This window comes from Pinus tabuliformis, chromosome 3_1, assembly GCF_031772625.1.
Source record: "Pinus tabuliformis cultivar Carrire ecotype Pingquan chromosome 3_1, CPIR1, whole genome shotgun sequence".
Classification (NCBI taxonomy): Eukaryota; Viridiplantae; Streptophyta; class Pinopsida; order Pinales; family Pinaceae; genus Pinus; species Pinus tabuliformis.
Window position 1 is genome coordinate 906374624 of NC_142301.1, and position 26392 is coordinate 906401015.

The 26392-nt window shown below is 35.9% G+C and overlaps 1 pseudogene; it reads right to left on the reverse strand.

Annotated features, from left to right (window-relative positions):
- Positions 1-1141: 1141 nt before the first annotated feature.
- Positions 1142-17428, reverse strand: LOC149190582 (uncharacterized; annotated as a pseudogene).
- Between the last annotated feature and the right edge of the window lie 8964 nt (positions 17429-26392).

Consider the following 26392-nt stretch of genomic DNA (forward strand, 5'->3'; position numbering starts at 1 on the left):
TGACAAAGAAAATTTAAACCATAGTTACAAGTTTAAAATTTCAAATAAAATGCAGATCCTTTGTTAACGTAAAGCTCGAGGTATTATAGAGATATTTTGTTTTGCATATAAGAATGATCAAAATTCAAGCTTATAAGTTTGTTGCACAAACTGACTAATCGTGAACTTATTCAATTTTACCCATAACTTTACAATTGTAAAACGAACAAACCAGATTTGAAACTCAGCGACAACATCATGATGAGGATCAGTGCACTTAGAAAACTAATCAATCGATGAATGTCTAGGAATATATGCACCATTGACTTTTTTTGCTATCTTGGTGACTTTTGGCTATCTTGGTCGTTTTAGACCAATTCAATATGTTTTGTTCTCCAACTTGACTATTAGCATAGTTGTGTCATCATTGCAATATGTTTTCCTTTTCTGATCATCTAGCCACAAATTTGCAAAACTATGACCTTATAAACATTTATTAGTTGATTCAAAGAATCATTATTTTTGGATTCATGGAAGCCTACTCAGCAAGGAGCCAAACAACTTTTTTCTCACCAGATCATTAGGGTTTTTCTCACCAGATCATTAGGGTTTCTTTTAAACAAATTGGGAAACAATGACTAATAATGACAAGTGAATTAGGCCATCTTTTCAGTACACTAACAATTAATCAGGTTTAAAATGAATCAATTCAAACCAAGTAATTCCCATTAAATCAAATTTAAATAATGTTTACAAAATTTAAAGAGAATATTAGCAACATTTCAATAAAATATTAGTAATTTTGGTTTAAACTAATTTGCATATTTCACATATTTGACCATGTTCAACTTTAAAATAAATATTATTACACAAACATTTATGATACATATTACTATAAAAGAAGTGATTTTTAGACTGATAGGCCTTCCTTTTGAATCAGTGCACTGTCTACACTTTTAATATGCATCTGAGGTCTGTCCATCCTTCTCTCCCCTGACATTTGGTTCTCATGCATTATTTTTTTATGCCCTCGGGTCTCTCCAAAACGGTCGATCCGTTTACAGTGGCTACATTTTTGGCAGTACTCTGTGAGGAAGTGCCACACCCAACGATTTCTTCGGTGCACGACTACCATCTACCTTCAGAAAACAACTCAAAGCACCTAACTGCCAGAGGATGGGCTCCTGGACTGCTCTGGCATTTGTTGTTGTGGCCACATTTTGCTGCAGCATATAAGCAACATGAGGGCGGGGTTGTTGAGCATACATTGCAAGATCCACTGGCTTTCCAACAATCATTCCAAAAGGTGCAACCTGTGCTTTCTGGATGTTGCTGAGGAACATAATAATATGGTATAGCTTCGGCTGGGGTTCCAATAGGTACAGATCCTCCAAGAATACCAAGACCCTCATTCGACTCATCTCTCGGTACAATATCCACAAGGAAATCAAAGATATCTTCTGTATGAATCGATGAGCGCAGGGTAAGCTCCAAAATGAGCATTTCACAAGCCAGCCGAAATCATCTTCATCTGCCTTCATAATTTTCTTGATTCTAGCCAACGGTAAACTATGGTTCTTGAAGTCTAATGTGTGTTCTATATCATGCATCTGATTAGCCCAAACAATCTATCGCTGTTGTTGCTGTTGTTGAAGAAGATGTTGGTAAGCCAACTACTATTTTGCAGCTAGTTGAGCAGCAGTTGCAGGATATGCTGTTGTTGCTGCTGTTGAAGAAGATGTTGGTAAGCCAGCTACTATTTTGCAGCTAATTGAGCAGCAGTTGCGGGATATGCAGATGTAGGCTGGCCAGGAGATTGAACAATTCCAACAACACAGGCTGGAGCAATGGAGCAATAAGTGCAACCAACTGAGTTGTTTGAACTTCCTCAAAGTTTCAGAGATATAAGTAAGAAACATATTACATCAAAGATTTATAACCTTGTATTAATGGAAATATCTTTTAAGTATTAGATAGACTTATCCGAAATCCTTCTCTGGTCACTTTGATGTAAATTTCTTTTTCTGATTTGAACTTCAGAGAATATTATTTTTTTGAGATTTTTAAAATGTTATCTATATTTTTTATGTTTTGAGATTTGGGTAAATTTTATGTGGTAAATTTAGTGTTAAGATTTGTAATTTTTTTGAAAATTTTCCTAAAATCTTGTAATTTTTTTGGTTAAAAATTATAATTTTATTAATTTAATAAAAATTCATAATTTTAAATAAGTTAAAATTATCTATTTATTAAAAAAATCCATCCAAAAATTTAAATCAGAATATTAAAATTATAAGGTGCAAATAAAAAACTAATCACTTCAATGTTTCCACAAAATATCATGGGGCAATCCATGAATTTTTACTATAAATATTTCCACCCGTTCCAATTTTATACAATCTGGAGCATTCTTCACATTACACAAATTCCTTTTAATTTTTATTGAATTTTGTACCATTATTTGGGTAAGGGTTAATTTTTATTTGATTATCCATTGGTTTGAGATCCAGAGTTGGGATATTCTTTAAATATGTTGCGCTAGCAAGGAGATAAAACAATAAGAATGGCTTAGCAATAATTTCCAAGTAGGATTGTTTTAATGTGAAATGAAATTTTAGTTTAGAATTTTTTATTTTGTTTTAGTAAATTTGGTTTAAAATTTGGTGAATAATTTTTAGTATTTTTAATTTGTAGGGTAATTTGAGAATTTTATTTCAAAGATATTTTAGTGCACTTTGAATTTATCTAAATATTCAAAAATATATTTTAAACAATAAAAAAAATCACAGTTTTATCCAAAATTGTATTACCTTATTCCAAAAAAAAATCTAATTAAACTTTTCCTTTTAGTATCACAAATGCAAAACTATTCAAAACTATGCCTTTTAGTATCACAAATGCAAAATCTAATTAAACTTTGCCTTTTAGTATACAAATGCAAAACTCGTCAAAACTATGATATGTAGTTAAATTATTCAAATTATTTTGGCAATCATTTTAATAGTTTTGATTAATTTATTCTAACAAACCACTAAAATCTATTCTAATAGATTAAAACAATATCATTGAAATCTGATTCACCATTTTCTACTTTTCTACTTAATACATAACGGGTTCTGCTAGCATTTTGATAAGTGTAATTTGAGTGGCATGTCTGCCCATTAAGCAACTTTTTTAAGGATGAGTTTTTTTTGTTTCTTATTTTAAACCAGACCTTCGCACAGTTATTTTATTATTAGAAAGATACAAAGTGTAAAGGATTTTACTTATTGACCATGACCAACCAACTCTGACCTTTATGTCATGCTAACCTTAGCACCATTGCATCATTTAATAGCCACCTATCCTTTAAGTTCAATCAAAATTGCTTGGTAATTAAAGCACAATTATTTTATTATTAGAAAGATACAAAGTGTAAAGGATTTTACTTATTGACCATGACCAACCAACTTGACCTTTCTGTCATGTTAACCTTAACACCACTACATCATTTAATAGCCACCTATCCTTTAAGTTCAATTAAAATTGTTTGGTAATTAAAGAAGGTCTGTCATGTTAACCTTAGCACCATTGCATCATTTAATAGCCACCTATCCTTTAAGTTCAATCAAAATTGTTTGGTAATTAAAGAAAGTCGTCAAATTAGTATGAGAGTCAAGTTAGTATGGGAGTGAATGACAACATGAACCGATATTGCTACACAATCATGATAATAAAAGGTTTTAGTTATGAATTGAGAATAGTCGACATGCCGCTATTGTGTGTGTTTCTATTGTGTGTGTTTATGTATTTAGTTTGCAATTATAAATTTTATCACTTTTAAATTTACCTTTTTATATTAAAGATATTATCTTATTTTTTATTATTTAAATTTAGTAAATTACCTTTAATAATTCTATAAAGATTTTTAATTATTTTATGCTTTACATAAATTTCAAAAAGAAAGTTAACTCTCAAAAGATTAAGTGTGTTAGTCATTTCCTTCATATTGTATTAAATATTAGAGTGAGATATAATGGTTGAATACAATGTTTTTGGGCCATAATGTAAAACATACATGTGAATTATAATTTTCTTATATATTTGGGTAATGTTGAGCATGATTTATTATTTATTTTTATTTTTAATTAATTAGTTTTTAATATATATATATAGATATATATATATATATATAATATTTTAATAATTATTTAATTTTAAAAAATATTAAAACAGAAATTTGAAAATCTAATAAATTTTTAAAAATCAATTAAAATGGAGTAGAAAGTTCAATCTTATATATATATAAATATATGGGTAATGTTGAACATGATTTATTATTCATTCTGATTTTTAATCAATTAATTTTTTAATTTAAAAATATATATTTATTTATTTATAATATTTTAATTTAAAAAAAACATTTTAAAATCTAATAATTTTTTAAAATCAATTAAAAATGAGTAAAATGTTTGAAGAACATAATAATATATAAAAGAGAATATATAAGAAAAATCATATCTTATTTCATTTCTTTAATAGCAATGACTTTTTAATGTAATTATGTAATTGTCCAAAACTTATTTTTTTAATCTAAAACAAAGATTAATAAGTTTATAATTTGAATATTATATTATGAATATAGACTTAGGAATTTTTCTAACTAACTAAACTAAATTAATTGTAATGTGAAAAAATCACAATAATATTTTGAAATAAAAAAATAGCTAAATGAAAGTGTATATTATCTACTTTTACCAATAAAAATACAAATCCTTATGATCTCATGTAATGGATGGAATCTTAAAAATTTCTTATGGATTGAATCTTAAAATTTCATATGCATATGTTGTCTTTTTTCCTCTAGATTATCATTGCTTTAAATAAAATATATGAGGTAAAATATATGAGGTATGCATTTGAGAGTTTAATAAATACTATAAAATATTGTTTTAAATTGTATGTTCTTTATTTTGATGTTTAATCATTATTTATATTTTTGGAATTATAATTATATAAAAATGTAATTTTTCAAAATGTAAATTCTATTAATATGATTGAAATAATTCAAATATATAATTATCATATAAATCTTTATTAGTATTTAAAAAAAAATCATTATTTTTCTTTATAACAAATATATATAATTTCTTAAATGAGATAACCACTAATAATAGGGAATACAAATGGAAATAAGAATACAACTTATATTTTGAATGCCCCCATATCAGAGATTGGCAGAAAAAAATATTGAATGCCCTTCATCAAACGTCATAGAATGCCTAAAATGAGGCAAAGCTAATGTGTACCAACTATTTCCTCTTGCTATAAACTGCTCATTCTAGAAAACCAATATTTCTTCAAAATAGTTCTTTAATTGTGTATTACCAACTTAACACAAATACACTAAACAACCTAAATCTAATACAACAATTATTATTTCAAATCAAAATACAACTTTTCTAATTCAACAATTTCAATTTAACAGTCCTATCGGCCTCTCTTTGCACCTTTTCTAGTTACATTATTGTAGTGGGATAGCTCTAATGGTTGAGTGTTGTGAATTACAAGTAGGAGAGTCAAGTCCCCGAAGTAAGCTTGTCAAAGATTTTGTAAAGTTTCATGCTTCAATGTCCATAGGGATAGATAATTAGTTTAATCCCTTCATGAGATCCCTTGATACTCTAGCATATCATAAGCTTCCTTTTGTCAAGCCCACCTCATAATGTAAGAATTGTACAGCATTGGTTTAATTTTTACCTATCCCAATGTACTTCTTACAAGCCTTGTTCACTATAGTTTCATCTTAGTGATGTTCATGGAGGCATTACAAATAAACAAGGCACTCCTTGGTTGAGGTGTGAGGAAAGATCTCCATAGATGTCTTTAACGAAGGGATTTCACATTCAATAAAAAAAACTACCTCAATTCCATGCACTGAGTTAGAATAGCATAAATCCCCTAACAATGTTGATTGAGGTCTAGTATACCCAAACAACTATAAAAAAACATTAGATGTCAATTGAAATGACTTTACTTTGAAGTATAACTTTAAAGATCTTATTGATAACCTCTACTTGATAGTATGGCAACCAGAAGCCCCTAACAATGTTGATTGAGGTCTAGTGTATCCAAACAACTATAAAAAAAAAAACCATTAGATGCAAATTGAAATGACTTTCCTTTGAAATATAATTTTAAATATCTTATTGACAACTACTATTTGATAATATGGAAACAAGTACACTTAGTGATAACTCTTAAATAGTGTAGTTTGTAGCATCTTCCTTCATTTTTTCAGAAAACATAATTCATTATTTCAAAAAAATACTCAAATAATTAAATTAAATATTAAATTTTATATAAATAAAAAAATTAACCATCACATAAAGATAACTCATACAACTTTCAATTTAATGAATAAATGTTTTAGCGTTACTATTTATGCTATTCACACTTGTCTTAAATTTAATAATCTATTTGGAATTATATAATAATTATCATTTTAATAAAAATAAATAAATTTTATCTTAATTTAATATATATAATTAAATTTTATTATTTATTATTTTTTAGGTTAGTGATCATAATGGAGATGATTAATTCCACTAAATTTTTGAACTGGTGTACTTATCTAATTTTATTTCGAAGTTGGAACGATCAAATGAATCTAACCAAATTCAATGAACTGGATTTGAAAAAAAATACATAAAATAAATATTTTTAATGAAAAAAAAATAAAATAAAATTAAGATTTCAAACGATGATTCCAAATCATTAGGGACAAAATATGCGAAGTTTGCTCATCTATATACTGTGTAAGTGTGAATATATCAAAATAGCACCAAGTTAAATACATATCAACAACAAAATACATAAAAGTACTCTAAGTAGGTGATAACTTTTGCTTGAAAATATAGATTTTTTGGTAGGTTTTTGAAAAAATACAGTTGATTCTTTTGGAAATCGAGGTTACAACTGTCAAACTATAAAATTTTAGGTGTATTAGAGTTTTTTAGGGTGCTGAATCTATTTCTAAATTCAAAATCTAGATTGGAGCACTTCTAAAACAAAAAATTTCAAAATAAAAAACATTAGATTCCAATGAAAAAGTTATCGTCTAAGATGAAATTGTCCCCTCGTTAAACAACTCCAATACATAATCAATGAGGCTCTAAGTGGCTTCTAGACTCCAAAAACAATGCTACAAGTTATTGGGCCATTGACCTACTGCAAATCAATGATCAACGTGATCACTCATCAAACTCATCATTGATTCACCACTACTAGAAATGGGATCATCAACAAGAGTTACATACGCATCATCTAGCTTCAAGTCTTCAAACTTGGATTACTCAGCTTTATAATTTGGTAGAATTTGAAAAATCTTAACATGCCTAAGCAATGGTTTTGGTGTGAGTGGACGGTTCTTCTCTTCAACCTCAAAATATAATAGAAAAAGCTTAGCATGCATAGCCAATTATTTTGCTTTGAGTGAAGGGTACATTTTTCTAAGGGCCATTGTAGAGAAGTTTAACAATTAATACCATAAAAATCAAAGGAGTTCAAGAATCAATACCACCAACATAAAGGGATTCATGCTCTTGATTAAATGTCAATCCCATACCTTCAATGACAATGTTGATATCGTACCAGTCCTAAAATAGTTAGATAAGGTTTTCAACCACTTTCAAACATCCTAAAATAGTTTGTGGTAATGTAAAAAATTTAAGTAAAAGGATGACTTTTATTTTAAGAATTTAACACTACCATTAATTACTAGCATTGCTAAAGTTGAGTTAGGTTTTTTTGTTTAGGTTCAGGGTTTAGGGAGGGGGGCTTGGTTTTATAAACAAAAGGGTTTTTTTGAAAGGGAAACAGCCATTGGTTTCCTCCAAAACCACTTGAAAATTTGCCACATAGGATCCCATACTCCCCCGACACGTGAGATTTCATCGAGCTAATTAAGGTTGGAATTGACCGATTTGTACCATTTTGGCTCCTAATCGATACAAACCCTCCAGTTGGATTTTTCCAACTAGTTCATTACCCATCTCTATCTAACCGTCTGGTTTGATTGGTTACCAATTTAGATCAGCGAGTTTTTAAAACTAAGCTAATATTTATGTGGCCTATAAAATCTGATGAAGGTGATGAAGGTGAGAGATTAATCTGAATTCTTTAACATTTTATTTCTATGCTCAAAAAGAAGTGAGAGAAGTGTTCCCAGATCACCATAGTTATGCTAACTTAAAAGGTCTGGGACAAATATTTTGAAAATTAGATCAAATGTGAGAATTGTTCCTAGATCATCAGAGTTATGTTGACCTAAAAAGTGAATAAGGTTGGTATTGTGATAAATATTTCGAAAATTAGATCAAAAGTGAGCATAAGATGGGAAATATAATATAATTTTTTTCATCTTTAACCCTCTTATTTTCAGAAAGGTGACAAAATATTTCATTCTATGAAGTTTTAGGAATTGACCAACTCTCAATTTCACTATGAATCATTTTTTCTTTAACTTGAATGACCAACTCTCAATTTCACTATGAATCATTTTTTCTTTAACACTAGTTAAGAGAAATTTTCCATGAGAGAATTCGAAAATGAGTTGTTTTTACTAGGACTTTTTGGAAGCTTTATTTTCAGGTTTAATTTCTCTAAAATCCGGCACAAATTTATTGAAATCACAAGCTTGATGGGAAATCCCTGCACAATCAAAGTGCCCTAGAAAGTTTTCAGGGCACTCAATCCATATATACAGTCAAAAAACGAGTTTAAGTCACACAAATCAAAATTTCAGCTCCTACAAATAAAAATAACAATCATTTTATCTTAATTATATTTAATATCAATATCTTAGAATACGCCTTATACGATATGAAGCTACAAATAGAAATAACAATCATTTTATCTTAATTATATTTAATATCAATATCTTAGAATACGCCTTATACGATATGAAGCTTCAAGGTTCATTAATAGCATAGAGGTATCGTGGAACATAATGAGGTCCATGACTCGAGTGGTATTACTCAAAGCCTGTGTTTGAGCTCAGACATCTTATTTTGGCATGTAATTGTCCATTATGTAATTGTCGATGTTTAATTCTCTATTCCTTAATTAATAATTTTATTATTAATGTTCAATTGGGTAATTTTTTCATATTTGTAAGATGTTTGTCGTCAAATTTTGAATTCATGGTTTTTTACTTTTTATTTGTCAGAAGAAGATCTATGCAAGTTATTGTATATATGATACATTTTTGAACTTATACACTACTACATAATATAAACTAGTTTTTTTTATCCAAAAAAAATAAATATATCTGTTTGTTGGTTGTTTTGTTTTGTATTTTTAGACCTTTTATTTTGTTTTTACAAACAATTTACTTTTCAAATCCAATCCAGTTACTTAAATAAAATTAGGAAAAAAACTCAAAGGTCGATAATAGACTCTGCACTCGTTTGGAAATTTGGAAGTTCACTCCCCTCTATATACATGGCAGCTTCAAATACTTAATTTAGGTCAAACGGGAAAGCAAACAATAAGGATAGAAAATACAGTATTAGCACGAGTTCTACTCTTTGAGGTTGGTGAAAATTGGAAAAGCAATATAACAAGTATTTAGTAAAATTATTTTTGTTTTTGTTTTTATTGATATTCACATATGGTGTTTTTTTTTTTAAATGGCTGAATCAATATTTTTATTATTGATGAATTCTTATTTCGATATATTTTAAAACTGCTCAATAATTTGTATTTTTGTTTAATATTAGTAAATCAAAATGACTTTCTGAAATAGCTAAATCCCTTTATCTGAAAATCGTTTTTATTGCTAAATTAATATGATGTGATGTTTTGAAACAGCTGAATGTTTTTTGTTATTTGAGCTGAATGTTTTTTGTTATTTGGGATGAATTCTAATTTCTAAATATTTGAAGGAAAAAAATATATAATGAATTTTAATTTTAAATATTGAAATTTTGGAAAATAAATAAATAAATAATAAATTTTAACTAATATTAAAATTTTAAAAATTATTGAATTTTTAAAAATAAAATTTAATAATGAAATCAAATTTCAATAATTTTTAAAATTAAAATTTGATAACTAACTCCAACTTTTTTTTTTTTTTTCAAAGAGAAAATCATGATATATTATATTAAGAAAATATAATGAGCAAGTACATATAAAGCCAAAAACATTCGGCCTGCTGATGCTGAGAATTGTAGACTGCGGATGCTAGAAAATCTGGGCCTATAACATGATTGTGCTGAAACAAAATCCATATGTGAATATCCAGAATAACAAAACATATCCTTGATAAACATCCAAAAAGGAGAGAAGGTTCCGGTGGAGAAAGTTCCGCATGGAGCACAGAAAAAAGACTATATGAGAAGAAAAGAAGACCCTGTAAAAAGGAAATCATGAGAAGAAGAGCCAAAACTTGTCAAGCCTGACCAAGCATAGCAGATATATAAACCAACGTAGAGGCAATAGGGGCCTTGGAATCCTGGAAGATGCAGGCATTCCTCCATTTCCAGAGACACCAACACGTGATGATGAATAAAGATCTCCATTCTGGACGTTGGGCACTCCACCACATGAATCCCTCCTAAACAGAAGAGAAAACCAGGTGAGGAAAACCATGAGATGTGGAGAGATCATACCAGATTTGCGTCGATGCTGGACACTGAAAGAACATGTGGACGTACTCCAACCTATATATAGAAATGTTAGAAATGTTGAAAAAGATGGAAAAATATTAAAATTCTCAAAAAAATAAAATTCGGTAATAAATTTCAATACATAGATACAAAATCAAAACCCAATTACTGACATTCTGAAAATAAAATTTGGTAATGAATTTCAATATATGGATACAAAAGTTGATATTTTAAATTTACCCATTTACCAAATCGTGTCTCACTTTATAGTTGACATTTTAAAGTTGCTTGCAGGCGGTGACTGTTCTCCAACGATTATAGTAGCAGCATCCAGGCTCGATCTCGGGTGACGTCGCGGTCATTATTCCCCATTACCGATTCCGCTGTTAAAAACAAAGAAACGAAAAGAATGTAGCATATGCTTTAACATCACAGATAAAGCCAAAACGAACATGGCTATATGCTTCTTGCAGGAACATGAGTAGGTCACGCTCCTTACAAAACAGATTGCCTTTCTGGGAGAAATTATTTGCTTCAGAAATTTTTGACATAGAATCTTTGATCCTTGCAAGAGATCTAAATGTCACTTTAAACTTGGATGAAACATGGGGCATCAACAAAAAAAAGGACCCACTTGCAGATCGCATCAAATATGAACTACTAAGCAGGAATCTTGTTGATATAAGTCCTCCCAAAATGCTTCTGACTTGGGAAAATGGAAGGATCGAAGAGGCTTATATAGCCAAAAGACTTGATAGATTTATCCTTCATGCTAGTATAATCGATAGAATGGGCATGCCTTTCTCAACAATTGGGAATGTGTTCATATCAGATCATAGACCGATCCTTCTAAGCTGGAGAGGAAAGGTTTTTAGAAAAGGCTATTCATTCAAATTTAACAGGACACTTTTGGAAGAACTAGAGTTTAATGAGGTTATAATAAGAACCTGGAAAGAGCTGTCATCAACAAAGAATATGCCCCCTTTTTTGACCTTTAGGGACAAGCTGGACTCCATTAGAAAGGTGGTTAAGGATTGGCAATTCAAAAAAAGGCAAATGAATAGAACAGCTCTCCGGGAAATTCAAAAGGAACTGGACAGCATCTCAGGAGTTTTGGCTGCTCAACTACTCACTTTCAAAATGAGGTGCCGTATAAAGGAGCTTCAAATGAAAAAATTAAAAATCTTGGATCAGGAGGAAGCTTTTTGGAGATTAAAGAGTAGGGCAATCTGGCTTAAGGAGGGGGACAAGAACACAAAATTTTTCCACAAGTTTGCGAGCTCCAGACGTGAGAAAAATTGTTGAATTGAGGCTTCTGTGATCCATAATATTTATAAGTAGAACTTCGGCGTAAATCACATAAAGAGAGACATTTTTCGACGCGTTTCGAACCAACTTGTAAGGTCCTCGAGTTCTACCCGAGCGCGGGTGCGGTTGGGCGCCGGGCGAGTCGACGGGCGAGCGGGTGCACGGGCGGTCGACGGGCGCGCGTGGGTGCACGAAGTGGGCGCGGGCTGCACGACGGGCGGGCGAGGGCTGCACGATGGGCGGGCGCGGCGACACGGGCGTGCGACGAGCTGCGGAAGAAATGTGACAAAACGTGCAGAAGAAATGTGACAAAAGATGTGATGATATGCAAAACACTTATGTGACTAAGTGTTGGAGCGTATACATATATATGCGATGGAGAGAAATGTGCAAGCCGACTTGTACATAGGCTTATGGGTGCATGTATGGTGGTTTTGGGGGTCGGCCAAGGGGCTGCACACCCCTTGTAAACCCACACAAGTAAAGTTAAGAAGCGTATAAGTATGGGAGCTTTGAAGCTCATTCAAACATCATTCATTCACTCTTGATCTCTTCGCATAAGACAAGAAAGAAGTGCGCAGTTAAAGAGGAGGACTTACGCATATCTCATGCGCATTGCCTTAAGAAGGACTGCACGCTTGGTGAAGTCTTAATCAGGTCGAAGGTTAGACAGAGGTGTCCGGGGTGGATTCTATGGTTGGGTTCTTGGTGTAAGACTTGGCAAGGATTCTTGGTGGCTCGGGTGAGCACCGTCCTTTGTGCAAGAGATGCACAAGATGTTGTAAAGGCAGGTTTGCCTCTCTTTGTATTATTCGGTTAAGTGTGAGACTTGGTTCGGCCAAGACACACTTGTATTGTAAACTGATATTCTTAATAAAATTGTCAGGCAGACTCACATTACAGGGAGTTGCCCCTCCCCTTTATACTTGTTGCAATTGTTGTTGTTCTTGGTATAATTGCATGATGATAATGAATGAGTATGGGCTTCATTAAGTATAAAGGATAATTGCATTTTACTTAGTTGTGAAACACAAGCTAAGTATGTTAATGTGAAAGTAGGTGTAGTCCACGAATGTTAGTATTGGTGAAAAGAAAGCGTTCGGTGGTGCCGCACCTTGCTACAAGCGGTTGGAAGACTACCGCAGGTGTAGGGGCGTGACAGGTGGTATCAGAGCAGGTCTGAAGACTTGGAGAAGTCTTGCAGGAAGCTGGGTGAAGTAAGTGTGCATACACTTGGAAGTTGATATTGAGGCTTGAACAAGGTTCAGGTGTTGAAGCATTTGAAGGTAGTTTCAAAACTCGGTTTGAGCAGGGTTGCTCGTGACAGTGGAAGCAGGTTTAGCAGAGGTGAAGCTTAGTGCTTGGACCAAGTTGAACGACAAGGCATGGCAAGTTTGGGAGAAGGTGAAGGGAAGCTCTTGCTTACCTTATACAGGTTGAAGCGGTTGAAAGAAGAGAATCCCCGAATTCGAAAGGAACTTGAAGTCTTGGAGAAGAATGTGGAAGAAGAGCTTCTTCAACTTGGTTGGACAATGGAGCAAGATGAAGTTGCAGATTGTGCTAACAAGGAAGAGGAAGCCGTGATGATTGAAGATGTTGCAGACATGACCATGATGGAGGATGAACTTGAGGATGATCAAGTTGGACCAGGATCGTGCAGTTTGTGGACATGGATGAATGAGGAAGAGCCTCATGATGATGAAGTAAGTATTGATACTTGTGTTTCATTTGAGCATTTGGTAGATGGACCATATGCAGGGAGAGGCAAAGCCAGTTTGCCTATGCTATGGAGGATCTTGCCATGGATGACTATGATGGAACCTTGTATGGAGAAGCAAGGATTGTCGATTGTTGCAGGACTTGTTGGGGTTGCTTGTGACCTTATGGTAGAAGGTACAAAGGCCCTTGACAAGGGTGGAACTTGATGATCGTTGTGGATGAATGGGTCATGCTTTAGCCACATGGCTAAGTGCCCGGCATGACTCATGGACAGATTGGAGGGCACACTCTTGGGTGGACTTCTCATGGCCGAGACCAAGAGATAGTCTTGGTGGACACTTTGGTGGAGGAGCTATGATGAAGGGACTCATGACATGATGATATGGTTGGGTGACCGAGTTCACTAAACCGAAGATTGTAGACTTGGATGAGGATGACCGATTGTTGTGATGGGTCTACTTGGTTGGACTACATGGGCAACTTAGTCATGGACATCAGGTTGGAGGCATGGAGCATGGCAGTCTTATGCAGGGACATTATGTGGGAGCACTTGTAGAGGTGTCACTTATGGGCATCCAATGAGGAGTGCCAAAGCAGGGATGTTGTGCAGATGGATTTGCTAGTGTGACATGGAGACTTATTACTTATGAGCCTATGGAGAGGTTGTGCACTCTTGTACAACAAGGCCATGGACTTGGATGGATTTGTGAGCTGATTATGGAGCATTCCTACTACATGGAGATGTTGGTTGGAGATGACTTATGGAGCTCATGATGACATGAGATTGTTGTGACTTTTAGGGACTTCATATGGTGGACTTAGAGGATTTGATGCATTGAGGAGCTGAGGTCAGGAGACTTTGATGCAGTATGGGATGCATACTTTCAAAGTACATGTATGGGCATGGCTTGGAAGAGTGACTTGATGTGGAGGATCGATATGAGACACTTTGAGGTGATGGAGTTACAACGATGATGATGATGCCTTGACTTGGGCATGGGTTGAGCCGAGACTCAACTACTTTTGGCACATGGGAGCTGATTGAGCAGCACATGGACAGGTGAGACAAGTGCATACTTGTTTCTATGGCAGACTTGAGGGATGGCACATTGTAGATATGATGAAGGGGTGCTTCATGGACCTAGATGTGGCACATCGAGAGTCGGGTTGAGGAGATGATCTCTTCACATGGAGAAGACACACATGATGATGTTGGATAGATGTGGCTGATTTCATGTAGCACATTGACACCAAACATCATGGACAGCATGTTGCAGATGAGGTGGATGGAGTTTCCATGGACCTGAGCATGGATTATGGAGATAGATTCTTGATGAGTCAAGGATGTGACAGGATGTTTTGAGAAACGACTGATGGTGGCATGAGGATGTTCACTCTCATGGTTTGAGCGTGGCAGTTGGACTGGCCATCCGACTAGTTCAAACATGGGGACTAGTAGTGTACAAAGATGTGTTGGCATCGTGTTGGAGTATCATGGCAGCAGTTCACATGAGGACACATGATGAAGACAGGGTCGGTAATCATGGATCGAGATGACATCTGATAGAGAGCATACCATTGAGGTGCATACCTTGGTATGGTTATCTTGGTGGCAGTTGGTCACTAAGTCGAAGCATGATGGAGACGAGGCTCTACATATGTTGCAAGGATGTTTGCTTTATGTGGAGGAGTCAACATCGTGGATGATGATGATCTCGGTGGATGGCTACCGAGATGGTATGTTGTCGAGGACGACAATGATTTCAGGTGGAGGAGGATGTAAGGTCCTCGAGTTCTACCCGAGCGCGGGCGCGGTTGGGCGCCGGGCGAGTCGACGGGCGCGCGGGTACACGAGCGCGCGGGCGCACGGGCGGGCGCGGGCGCACGAAGTGGGCACGGGCTGCACGACGGGCGGGCGAGGGCTGCACGATGGGCGGGCACGGCGACACGGGCGTGCGACGAGCTGCGGAAGAAATGTGACAAAACGTGCGGAGAAAATGTGACAAAAGATGCGACGATATGCAAAACACTTATGCGACTAAGTGTTGGAGCATATACATATATATGCGATGGAGAGAAATGTGCAAGCCGTCTTGTACATAGGCTTATGGGTGCATGTATGGTGGTTTTGGGGGTCGGCCAAGGGGCTGCACACCCCTTGTAAACCCACACAAGTAAAGTTAAGAAGCGTATAAGTATGAGAGCTTTGAAGCTCATTCAAACATCATTCATTCACTCTTGATCTCTTCGCATAAGACAAGAAAGAAGTGCGCAGTTAAAGAGGAGGACTTGCGCATATCTCATGCGCATTGCCTTAAGAAGGACTGCACGCTTGGTGAAGTCTTGATCAGGTCGAAGGTTGGACAGAGGTGTTCGGGGTGGATTCTATGGTTGGGTTCTTGGTGTAAGACTTGGCAAGGATTCTTGGTGGCTCGGGGGAGCACCGTCCTTTGTGCAAGAGATGCACAAGATGTTGTAAAGGCATGTTTGCCTCTCTTTGTATTATTCGGTTAAGTGTGAGACTTGGTTCGGCCAAGACACACTTGTATTGTAAACTGGTATTCTTAATAAAATTGTCGGGCAGACTCACATTACGGGGAGTTGCCCCTCCCCTTTATACTTGTTTCAATTGTTGTTGTTCTTGGTATAATTACATGATGATAATGAATTAGTATGGGCTTCATTAAGTATAAAGGATAATTGCATTTTACTTAGTTGCGAAACACAAGCTAAGTATGTTAATGTGAAAGTAGGCGTAGTCCACGAATGTTAGTATTGGTGAAAAGAAAGCGTTCGATGGTGCCGCACCTTGCTACAAGCGGTTGGAAGACTATCGCAGGTGTAGGGGCATGACACAACCAGTGTGGCTCATCGTCAAGACAAGTTGAAGAAACAGATCTAGCCTATGCATGTTAAATAGTCTGAGCAGAGCCTCCAACGGCTATCTTGATCAACGACTAACTTTGACTTAGGGATAGTAGTTAAAAAGTCAAAATGATAATTTAAACGGAGTTAGTTAGATTATAGATGTTGATTACGCTAATTAATAAAATCGTGACTTGTATGGGAATTAGTTAGATTAAAGACCTGACTTTGATATATATATATATATATATATATATATATATATATATAGATAAAAGTTAATTAGATTAAGGACCTGACTTATCTATATATATATATATATATATTAGTTGATGGTTTGATTTAAAAATAAAGCAAGGGGAATTAGTTATGATAAAGACCAATATAAATTCAATATTAAAAATTAAATAAAAGTTAGTTGAAAGGTATAAATCTAAAAATAAATTAAGGGGAGTTAGTTATAATAAAGACCAATATATATATATATAAAAGAGTTAGGTTAGTTAGTTAAATTACTAGAAAAGAAGAAATAATATTATTTTATATGGTGATTACGTATTGGTAGGTTAAAATTTTATTTTCCATTGCATTTTTTATTATTATTTATTTATTTATTTATCTATTTAATTTTTATTAATTTTCGACAGAAATTATTTAGATAAATGTATAAGTAATATAATTCAAGGTGATGATTATAGTAATTATAAATTACTAATATGCTAAAAAAAAAAAAATTAATCCCCGGATGCGGGTGGTTGTTAGTTATGAAAGGCTTATGGCTTGTTAGCAGGGCATGTGTCCGCCCGGACAAGCCACGTACACCAGGAGGACGCGCCCTAAATGTTACAGCACGCAGCATTTAAGGAGGAGGGATATGGCTCATGGCAGAAGCGTCCCTTCGCCATTAACTGCTCGCCTTGAGATCCAGAACATGGCGCTTCAAAGCCAGAGGTTCTCGGACATTCTTCCACATTTCTTGTTTGTTCTAGTTCTGGTCTTGAGGGAGGTGGCGAAGGCTCACTGTTTCGGCTCCTCTTCAGGTTCTGAGAGCGACTGTGATGGTCTTGCGGCCTTAGATTTGGGCAATTTGGAGGCATACCCGCAGTCTGGTAACGGGACTGGGAGATTGGCAGTGCTGCATACTTGCTACCCGCAGTCTAGTTTGAGGATTGGTAGTCTGGTTCAGAGTGACAATTCGCGTGAGCATACTTGCCACCCGCACATTTCCAGCATGCAGCGAGAACGCCAACGGGGAATCAGTCGGCGTGGTAGTTATAGTGGCAGAGCCTCGTCCCAGAGGCATGCCCCTTCTCCCTCTTCCTCAATTGAAGTTTCTTCTTAGCGCAGACGAACCAGGGGAAGGCCTTCGGGCAGAGGAAGAGCGGCGGAATTTCAAGAGCGAATGGAATGTGGGCACTCTGAGCACCCAATGGTAAGATACCGCATTCCATGTACATTGTCCAATTCCACTTTCTTTGTAACGGTTTCGGTGGAGCACTGCAGCAATCCTTGGGGTGAAGATGAAGCTCCTTGTGCCAGCCCTCCGCGGATTCCTGGGATAGCACCCACAGTTGACATGCAACTTCCCGCCACTGACATTCTGCGCCCTGTTCAAGACAGCCTCTCCCCAGATCCTGGAGTAGGCCCGAGTGAACCTGTGCAGCGTAACGCTGGTAAGGCCATCCACCAGCCTCCCCGTTGCAAGAGGGAGGACCACCCGCAATCAACCGATGATGAATAGCACGCCCAGCTCGCGCTCCAGGTTTCTCAGCAAGGATTTTTCTCTTTATCTGCTCCCTATGCTATCTTATATGTGTCTGCACTTTGTCACTATGTATCTCTATCCTTCTCTGTCACAGTGTCAGTTATCTACAGTTGTTTCAGACTCCATGTGTCTCTGTTGTTTTATTTTCCATGTGCTTCAGTCCATGTGTCGGTTTCATGAATGTCGCTCTGGTATCAATCTTTTGTAATCCTGGACATGAATACTCCTGAGTCTACTGTCTATCCTAAGACAAGATTTACAGGGCCTAGGCTCTATTGTAATACTGCTGATGTAATTTTTGTTCTTGCTGTAATATAATAGCTCAGTCTTATTTAGAAAAATAATAATAATAATAATAATAAATAAATAAATAATAATAATAATATTTACGATCATATTTATATATATAGAAAAATAAAAAATAAATAAATAAATAAATTTATCAGAAAGAAGCAAATAGAAAGAGCGCTAGAAAAGAAGGAGAAGAACCAAAGAAAAAAAAATCCTTAAAACAAGAAGGACAAACACTAACGACAACAAAGAAGAAGAAAAAAGAGGGAGGGGGGGAGGAAGAGAAAGACTAGGATGAAAGGGCGGGGATCCAACATCTACTGATCTTCCAGCCGTCATCCCTATTGAGATTGTTTGGCCTTCTTTCAATCTCAATAGCTTCCCTGAATTTACGATGATGGAAATGAGAAACTTTGGCGAAAACCTTGGCCTCCTCTATACACACCTGATGCTTGGTCTTTTCTACATGCTCCGCCAAAGCTGAAGACTTGGATCTCCCATGTCTTAGGTCGGCTGCATGTTCGCTGATCCTCTGATGGATGGAGCGCCCTGTTTCCCCAATATAGGGGGTCCCACAAGAACAAGGGATCAAGTAAACACCCTTCATGTCCTTGGGGTTAATGGGATCTTTCACCGATCGGAGGGAATTGCGAATCGTGTTGAGGGGCCTAAAGGTTGAGGGAATCTCATACCTCTTAAGGATCCGAGCAATCTTGTCTGTGGTTCCTTGGACATAGGGAAGATGGACACAGTGGCTCTCGCCATCAAATCGAATAACTCGGTGAGTTCCCTGTGCCACAAGCTCATTGAAAGCAATCCCATTGCTCCTAGGATCTATGGGCCGCCGAAGATTCACAAGGAAGGGGCTCCTCTGAGGCCTATCGTCAACACCATTGGTGGTCCAACCTATCTTCTAGCTAAGTTCCTTGCCCCCAAACTTAAGCCCCTGGTTGGCCACACTGAGTCCTTCGTGAAAGACTCTGCATCCTTCGTTAATGAGCTTAAGGATATTAAGCTTAGCCCTGATGACATTCTCGTCAGCTTTGATGTGGTCTCCCTTTATACTTGCATCCCTATAAAGGAGGCCTTGGAAGTGATCTTTCGCCTAACAGATCCCGATACCGCTCATCTGGTGGAGATCTGTCTCACTTCCACTTTCTTCTGTTTTGAGGGTGAGTTTTTTGAACAGACTTGTGGTGTTGCCATGGGTTCCCCTCTTTCCCCTGTTGTTGCGAATCTTTTTATGGAAGATTTCGAAGCCAAAGCTTTAGCCTCGGCTCGTCTCCTTCCCAAGCTTTGGAAAAGGTATGTAGATGACACTAATGTCATCTGGCCCCATGGCCCAGAGGAGCTGGAACTTTTCTTTAATCACCTCAATAGCCAGTCCTCTGCCATTAAGTTCACCATGGAAAAAGAGGTCAATGGTAGCCTCCCTTTCCTGGATATTCTTATATCCAAGAATAAGGATGGCTATCTCTCCCACTCTGTGTTCCGAAAGAAAATGCATACTGAGCAGTATCTTCATGCAGATTCCCATCATTTCCCCGCTCAGAAGATGGGTGTTCTCAACACCCTCGCTACTCGTGCCCTTAGGATTTCTGATAGTGAGAGTTTTGATAAGGAGAGATCCCATCTCCTTGATGTCTTTGTGGAGAATGGATATAGTAGGCGCCTAGGTCAGAAGGCTTTCCGTAAAGCCTCTAAAAATATGTTAATTAAGAAAGAGCCTAAAGAGCATCATCTAGGTGTCCATCTTCCCTATGTCCAAGGAACCACGGACAAGATTGCTCGGATCCTTAAGAGGTATGAGATTCCCTCAACCTTTAGGCCCCTCAACACCATTCGCAAGTCCCTCCGATCGGTGAAAGATCCCATTAACCCCAAGGACATGAAGGGTGTCTACTTGATCCCTTGTTCTTGTGGGACCCCCTATATTGGGGAAACAGGGCGCTCCATCCATCAGAGGATCAGCGAACATGCAGCCAACCTAAGACATGGGAGATCCAAGTCTTCAGCTTTGGCGGAGCATGTAGAAAATACCAAGCATCAGGTGTGTATAGAGGAGGCCAAGGTTGTCGCCAAAGTTGCTCATTTCCATCATCGTAAATTCAGGGAAGCTATTGAGATTGAAAGAAGGCCAAACAATCTCAATAGGGATGACGGCTGGAAGATCAGTAGATGTTGGATCCCCGCCCTTTCATCCTAGTCTTTCTCTTCCTCCCCCCCTCTTTTTTCTTCTTCTTTGCTGTCGTTAGTGTTTGTCCTTCTTGTTTTAAGGTTTTTTTTTTTTTTGGTTCTTCTCCTTCTTTTCTAGCGCTCTTTCTATTTGCTTCTTTCTGATAAAATTTATTTATTTATTTATTTATTTTTATATATAAATATGATCGTAAATATTAGTATTATTATTATGATTATTATTATTTAGCATATTAGTAATTTATAATTACTATAACCATCACCTTGAATTATATTACTTATACATTTATCTAAATAATTTCTGTTGAAAATTAATAAAAATAAAATAGATAAATAAATAATAATAATAAATGCAATGGAAAATAAAATTTTAACCTACCAATAAGTAATCACCATATAAAATAATATTATTTCTTCTTTTCTAGTAATTTAACTAACTAACCTAACTCTTATATATATATATATATATATATATATATATATATATATATATATATATATTGGTCTCTATTATAACTAATTCCCCTTAATTTATTTTTAGATTTATACCTTTCAACTAACTTTTATTTATTTTTTAATATTGACTTTATATTGGTCTTTATCATAACTAATTCCCCTTGCTTTATTTTTAAATCAAACCATCAACTAATATATATATATATATATATATACAAGCCAGGTCCTTAATCTAACTAACTTATATATATATATATATATATATATATATATATATATATATATATATATATATAGGTCTTTAATCTAACTAATTCCCATACAAGTCATGATTTTATTAATTAACGTAATCAACATATATAATCTAACTAACTCCATTTAAATTATCATTTTGACTTTTTAACTACTATCCCTAAGTCAAAGTTAGTCATTGATCAAGATAGCCGTTGGAGGCTCTGCTCAGACTATTTAACATGCATAGGCTAGATCTGTTTCTTCAACTTGTCCTGACGATGAGCCACACTGGTTGGTTTGAAACGCGTCAACAAATGTCTCTCTTTATGTGAGAAAAATTCTATATGGAAAATAAGTGATGGAAAGGGGGGTTTCCTATACTCTCAACAGGACATCTCAAACGAGGTTGTTAGATATTTTGAAAATCAGTATAAGAGAGCTGAGGACTGCAGGATTCAGGATATTCTATGGGGCATTGATTTATTCCCACAAATGTTCGATGAAGAACTAAATGATCGCCTTTTCCAGCCAGTAACCAAGGAGGAGCTGTTAGAAACAATGAAATCTTTTAAAAGGGATAAGTGTCCTGGCCCAGATGGCTGGACCATAGAATTCTTCATCCACTTTTTTGATATTATCAAAACTGATTTGCTAAGGATGGTAGAAGGATCCAGAATATCAGGGAGCATTCATCAGAAAACTTCTTCCACTCATATAGCACTCATTTCGAAAAAAGGGGAAGCAGAATCATTCCAAGATTTTAGACCGATATCCCTTTGTAACATTTCCTTCAAAATCATCTCAAAAATTATTGCAGAAAGAATCAAAGAAACTCTTTCAAGGTTCTTAACAAAGGATCAGCACGGATTTTTAAAGGGAAGAAATATTCTGGATGCAGTTGCAAACACACAAGAAAGTCTGTTTGCCATGCATGCTTAAAAAAGGGAAGCTGTTATTTTCAAAATCGATCTCCGAAAGGCATACGATTGCCTTAATTGGGGTTTCATCAGGTGCTTACTTGCAAAGATTGGATTAAGAACCAACATGATAAACTGGATAATGGCATGTGTTGAGAAGGTGAACTATGCTATCATTGTAAATGGGATTCCATCTTCTTACTCTCTAGCTGCCAGAGGTCTTCGCCAAGGCTGCCCACTGTCGCCTCTTTTGTTCATCTTAGCAATGAATTCGCTAAGTCTCCACATCAATAAGGCAGTCAAGGAAAACAGGTGCCGCCCATTGAAAATCTGCAGAAACAACTTCATCTCACATAACTTATTTGTAGATGATATTCTTATGTTTGGAATGTTGTGCAGACTCACTTGGCTGTGCTTTTACGACATCCTAAAAATTTTTCAAAAAGCCACAGGATTGCAAATAAACAAATCAAAGTCAGTAATCTACCATAATGATGTCAATTTGGAAGCAGTAGAATGGATATCCTCTCTGTTTGGAATAGAGACGCAATCCATTAAGCATGGAATAAAATACTTGGGTTTCCAGCTAAAAGCAAAGGGATATTCAAAATTGCATTGGCAATGGATTCTAGATAGGTATTATAAAAAGATATCAGTTTGGGAATACAGATGTCTATCATTGGCAGGAAGAGTGATCTTGGCGCAATTGGTCTTAACTCATTTATTTTTTCTTCCTGCAAGTATCATTCAAAAAATGAATAAGCTAACTGCAAATTTTATATGGGGCGGCCAATCAGAAAAAAGGAAATTTCATTTGTCTAAATTATCTGATATCTCTTTGCCGAAGAGCCTGGGTGGATGGGGCCTGCTGGACTTGCGGACTTTCGGAAAGGCACTTTTATGTAAGTCATTATGGAGAGGGATTTATGGAGAGGGTCCATGGAGTATCACAATTCAAAAGAAATATATGGGCAGCAAGGATATCTCACACTGGTTCAGGTTGGGAAGGATTGGTTCCACATATGGGTCAGCAATATGGCTGAGCTTCTGCAAGATAGAAGGTTATTTCCTGAAGAATTTAGCATGGTGTTTCCAGTCCGGCAGCAAGATCCTTATCGGAATAGATCATTTTCAGAGCAGTTTGGATGAAATCTATGTGCCTGAAGCATTGATAAAAATTTTCCATAGAAAAGGTTTTTTCTATTGGGACAAACTGATTTCTGATTGGCAGGGTCCGATCCCTCTATGGAAAGAGGTAGAAAATATGGAGATGCCAGATACTATAGCCCGAATATGGAGGAACATCAGAACATGCCTGAGAAACTATGGCATATATCGCTCTTCGGAATCTGATCGTCTTATTTGGAAGGATTCAAAAGGTATTAACCTGGTTTGTGTTAAGGATATTTATCAAAATATGATTGGTAAAAAGGGTGCTCTTCCCAGTCCTATTTTCCCAACTGCTTTTTGGAAATCTGGATGTCCTTCCAAAATGATTCATTTTTCATGGTTTGCTTTCCACAACAAAAATTTATAATGGGAAAACTTGAAAAAGAGGGGTTGGCATGGACCAAGTATCTGTTTAATATGCAAATCGGCTGAGGAAAGCAACTGTCACATGTTTTTAAATTGCCAAAGAACTCAGCAATTATGGCAATCTCTGGAAAATATTTATGGAATCCCACATATTTCTCATGCTTCCACAAAAGAAGCGTTTCTTTGGTGGAGTGGGCAGAAGGAATCCTGGAGGCCGATAGTTATTATCACCCTCTGGAGCATTTGGAGATGGAGAAACAATGTTATTTTCAATGACAGGAAAGAGCCTTTCTTGGAAATTTTGACTAATATTGTATCCCTCTATGACTCTTTACCGGAAAAGACTCACAAGCAAAAAAAGGAGAATTGTAAAGAACATGCGCAGGCTCACACAATGCTTCCAAGAGCGTATTTCGATGGAGCTGCGCAGAATGGTTCCTGTGGTTGTGGAGTGCACATCATAATGAATGAAAATGTACAATATCTCATCCATTGGAATGGGGGAATGGGCTCCAACAGCAAAGCTGAGGGGATGGCTCTTGCAGGCCTTCTTAATTTTTGCTTTTTTCTCAACATTCAGGCAGTCTCAATCTTTGGAGATTCCAAAGTTATGGTGGATTATGTATCAGGGAAAAATAATATTTACAAGCCTCACCTTGTAGGCTGGATGGATAGGATCAGGTTTTTCTGGAGAAGGATGGAAGGATGCACTATTCACCATATCAACAGGGCTCAGAACCAGCAAGCAGACTTTTTGTCAAAGGAGGGTCTTCAATCAGAACCAGGTTTTTGGTATATGAAGGTAAAGTCTGAAGGGGAATTTTTCTCTATCCAATATTTCTCCCTTCCAGGTTTTTAATTCCATATTAGCTGATACACAGGTATGCACTATTTTTTGTTTCCTCTTTTGTCCTATTGTCCCTCCGAATTTTGTTTATGAATGAGCAAAGTATAATGTGAATCTCCTATTCAGTGCTCCCCTCCTTCTGAAAATCTAATTTCTTCTATTTCCTTTCTATGAGAAATGTAAAAATTTTGCATCTTGCTGGTAGCTCCTTGAACTGTCTTTTTTCCCTAAAAATCTTGTCTTTATGCTGGGATTATGGTGCCCATCTCATCTTTATAATGGCTCATCTATAGATTGGCCATATACAGTAATACATGTAAATGTACTTTCTATCTCTTTATATATCTTATATAATACAATCTTGCTTTTTTCGCCCTGAAAAATACATGTAGCATATTTTTCAGATGCCATTTTGGGCGAAAAAGAAACAAAATATAGAGCCCATGATATCAATAGTTTACTGTGACTCTGAAGAAACGAGAGTCAAATACATCAAGTCAAAAATAGATAACATAATATGCATGATACAGTTCTGTGTTGATATGACAGAAAGGAGCATATATCAGCAGCAAAAGTCTATGGAGTAGACAAAATACATCAGTTGTAGTTGTATTATTGAGCAGCCATCCTATTGAAAAGAGATAGTCCCCTCTCTGGAGAAAACCTGTAGCATTGAAGGACCTGTAGCATATGAAACCAATCCAGAGAAGAAAAAAGTTTTATAAAAAATAATACAGCTTGGTCAGCAGAGGTATGAAAAAGAGGAAAAGACTTTTGTTTTGTAATGACACCATCTAACGAGGAGGCTTAGGAAAGCCCCTCGTAGAGGACACTGTTTTTGCCCAGTGGCCAGGCATACAACTTCAAAATTTCCAAAAAGAAAACATTTATGCATCCCTGCAAAACTAACACAGCAATTTTACTAACAGTTTGTCAGCCTTTTTAGGGAACTTTGTTGGGTGTTCATTCTCCTGAGGAGAAGTCATGGGAAAATTGTACATTATCAACCTATATAACAATATTTTACACAAAAAAAAACTTTGAGAGGCTTGCATAGAAATGGTTAACCTGGGTTTGGAAGGCTCTCCATGTCGTATATGATTTGCTCCCATGTAATCTCTAGATACCATTCATCATTGCTTCCCTGTAATCCTTTTTTTGATAGTCTGTCTGCATCCTTGTTAAAACGTCTTTCAATGTGTTGGATTGTGTATCTGTCTTGAGCTTTCCATAAAAGTTCGATTCTTTCCATCCATCCTTGTAGTCTGGGATTGTTGATGGATGCTCTCCCCAAGACTTGGTCGATTATGATTTTCGAATCACTGTATATATGTAGCTCGGGGTTTCCAAGGAAACTATTGAACCATAGGAGACCCCAGAGAGCCACTGCTTCAGCTTTAGTATTAGTACCAGCACCACAATTCCAATGCATCCTGTATATCAAGTCAGCATTTATTGCAATCCAAAAGCCACAAGCATAGTTGTTTCCTATTGCGTTGGTGTCAATTCCTGCAGAATCCTCTCATTGGCGACAAAGTATAAATGGCAATCGAATCTTTGTCTATGTTTCTGAATGACATATATTGTCTCAATGTTTTTCAATGTGATTTTTAAAATTGATTTATTG